Consider the following 3,665-nt stretch of genomic DNA (forward strand, 5'->3'; position numbering starts at 1 on the left):
CTAACCATCAATCTGATTCCATCCCTCACCTTTGATCATAAACTCTGGGTAACCGTTGAAAGGATGGGAATACTATGGGAGTAAGCAGCTTCCCTACAAGGGTGCGTGGGCTCAACGTTAGGAGTAGGATGAGTAGCTCTCTTACCTGGAAGGTGATAAGAGTCCAACTGGGTGGACACCCTGGAGCCAGACCAAGAAGATGCTGTGGGACTACAAACCTCATCTGGCCTGGAAAAGGCCTCAAGATCTAGCAGGAGGAGCTGGATAATGCGGCTGTGGAGAAGGACCTCTGGGCTACCTTGCTTTGCCTGATGTCACCTCGACTCGGACAAAGAATAAGTGAAAGAAAATAGATGGATGAAAACACGTACTATTTGAGGTTCTACCAAAGTTCAATATCAATACACATTAAAGGTTCAAAAATCAATTTGTCTTTGCAGTATCACTCCAATCAGTCGGAGGAACAGGTAGAACTTCACTACGCCAGTGTCCGCTTCTTGAAGAACCAGACAGATCCTGTCTACTCCAACATCAATCCAGCTGGACCTCGCAGACACGAGGAGACAGAGGACGAGGAAGAGGATGGTGTTCAGTACGCTGTTGTCAAATTTAACAGTTCTACCCCGAGGTGAGCATCTCTTCCTGCAGAAACATTATCTTCACTAAAACCAACAAAATGTCTCCACAACCTCCTGATTATTTCTTTATTTATTTTGTCTCCTCTCAGAACCATAAGTCAGGAAACTGAGGAAGATCCAGCTGCACTGTACAGTACAGTCAACAAAACCGTATGACTTGAGAGATCCTCGGACTCTAGCGCCACTCTGTTTGACATTTTTGGTTTTAAGTGACATGTCTTGACAACTGTTGGATAAATAGTGGTACAAGAATGCAAGGTACCACAAGGAAGAATCCTAATGACTTTGGGTTGTTCCCGGCTTTCATTTGTCTATCTGAAATACACTATATTGCCAATAGTATTGGCTCACCTGCCTTGACTCGCATATCAACTTAAGTGACATCCCATTGTTAATCCATAGGGTTTAATATGACGTCGGTCCACCCTTTGCAGCTATAACAGCTTCAACTCTTCTGGGAAAGCTTTCCACAAGGTTTAGGAGTGTGTTTATAGGAATTTTTTAACATTCTTCCAGAAGCGCATTTGTGAGGTCACACACTGATGTTGGACGAGAAGGCCTGGCTCTCAGTCTCTGCTCTAATTCATCCCAAAGGTGTTCTATCGGGTTGAGGTCAGGACTCTATGCAGGCCAGTCAAGTTCATCCAAACCAAACTCTCTCATCCATGTCTTTATGGACCTTGCTTTGTGCACTGGTGCACAGTCATGTCGGAACAGGAAGGGGCCATCCCCAAACTGTTCCCACAAAGTTGGGAGCATGGAATTGTCATAAATCTCTTGGTATGCTGAAGCATTCAGAGTTCCTTTCACTGGAACTAAGGGGCCAAGCCCGGCTCCTGGAAAACAACCCCACACCATAATCCCCCCTCCAACAAACTTTACACTTGGCACAATGCAGTCAGACAAGTACCGTTCTCCTGGCAACCACCAAACCCAGACTCGTCCATCAGATCTCCAGATGGTGAAGCACAATTCGTCACTCCAGAGAACGCGTCTCCACTGCTCTAGAGTCCAGTGGCGGATGCTTTACACCACTGCATCCGTCGCTTTGCATTGCACTTGATGATGTATGGCTTGGATGCAGCTGCTCGGCCATGGAAACCCATTCCATGAAGCTCTCTACACACTATTCTTGAGCTAATCTGAAGGCCACATGAAGTTTGGAGGTCTGTAGCGATTGACTCTGCAGAAAGTTGGCGACCTCTGGGCACTATGCACCTCAGCATCCGCTGATCCCGCTCCGTCATTTTACTTGGCCTACCACTTTGTGGCTGAGTTGCTGTCGTTCCCAATTGCTTCCACTTTATTATAATATCACTGACAGTTGACTCTGGAATATTTAGGAGCGAGGAAATTTCACGACTGGACTTGTTGCACAGGTGGCATCCTATCACAGTACCAGGCTGGAATTCACTGAGCTCCTGAGAACGACCCATTCTTTCACAAATGTTTGTAGAAACAGTCTGCATGCCTTGGTGCTTGATTTTATACACCTCTGGCCATGGAAGTGATTGGAACGCCTGATTTCAATTTTTTGTATGGGTGAGTGAATACTTTTGGCAATACAGTGTATATCAGCTACTTTTATGCTCTACAATGCAACTCGTGGTTAAAAAGTTTCTTTAACTGACCTTTAACCTTAAATAAAGATTAATGTAAACATAACATTTTCGCTATTTAAAGCACATTAGTGCAACAAGCATTGTGAGCCAGTTGTAGTGTCACACTGCTGCCACTAGATGTTAGTAAAGAGTCGGGTTTTACTGATGGGAAAAGATTCTGTCAAGTAGCCTACACTTATTTTTCTGCACTCTTTTATCAAAATATCCCTCTTTAGTTGAAATGCTCACATCTCATAACTTTGAAGCACATAACTTCTGATGAAGGGTCACAACCACATAGCTTCATTTTAAGGAGTCACTAGTAAAACAGTTTGGAAAGCATTGAAGTGAAACTACTGTGTGCAGTGGAGAATTGGTCTGTCGCAGTCGACATGGAAGACGTGTTCAACCGAAATGAAGAGACACAGTAAATTACAGTTAAAAAAAAAAGTGTGATCACACTCATTGTCATTATAGCTGCAGTCTGTCTTTTGCTCTGTTCACACCGTAATGTTTCTTGACAGAGACTTGAGTGAGTGAGTGAGTGAGTGAGTGAGTGAAGGCTTGTGACCAAAGTGTGAAATTGCAGTGTGTATGTGAGACATTTTAGTGTTATTTCATTTTTCTAAATACTTTTTTCTCCTTGGCTTATTATGTTTGACACAAAGATTTCTCAGATTTCTTTAAACCTAGAATAATAACATCTAATGACAATCAAGTCTTGCTCCCAAAGCGATATACACTCAGTCATCAGTTTATTAGGAACACCTAGCTAAATCTGATGCAGTCAAATACACCAGTCCTGCAGTAAATTCTTTCTGTTTTCTGTTGAGAACTGACTATTTCCTGGCCAGAAGTTCACGCTGCATATTAATATAAAGGGGACGGAAGTCTATTCTCTACTGCTCATTCTCATGAGCACAGGAGGTCAAGACAGTACTGTTCTACATTGTGAGTGGAAGAATTAGATGTATTTAATGTATAAGTTCTGTACATTAATTACTTTTTGATGTGTTTTATTGTCTCTGAAGCTGCACAGTGAGACGAGAGGAGCAGCTATGAGTTTAATAGTGGCAGCGAGTGGTTTTGTTGTGTTCCTTCTCTCTGTGCCAGGTAATGTATATGCACACACTGCAGTCTTCTTTGTCTCATTGGCTCACAGTGGGATGATGTGAGAGCCAAAGTAGTTGTGTAACTTTGGAATGAGTTCAGTTCTCTTGCAGGTTTACGAACTGATGCAGCTCCAAAATATTCAAATGTGATTGTGGTTCCTGCTGTGCTCTGTGTTACAGTGATACAGGGTCACAAAGACTGGGGAGTGACCTGCGCTCCAACTCAGATCTGTGCCTTCAAAGGATCAACAGTGGAAATACACTGCAGCTACAGATCCCCATCCAGGTTAAATGATGCTGATACTGCAGTTGAA

General features: G+C 43.2%; 1 protein-coding gene across 1 annotated transcript in view; it reads right to left on the reverse strand.

The window, feature by feature from the left end:
- LOC111665632 (metal transporter CNNM1-like) overlaps positions 1–3,665 on the reverse strand; it is a 21,102-nt gene that overhangs the window by 8,937 nt on the left and 8,500 nt on the right. The window lies entirely within an intron of this gene.

Source organism: Seriola lalandi, unplaced genomic scaffold (assembly GCF_002814215.2).
Source record: "Seriola lalandi dorsalis isolate HSWRI2012SDOR001 ecotype SW California unplaced genomic scaffold, Sedor1 jcf7180002054656, whole genome shotgun sequence".
Lineage (NCBI taxonomy): Eukaryota > Metazoa > Chordata > Actinopteri > Carangiformes > Carangidae > Seriola > Seriola lalandi.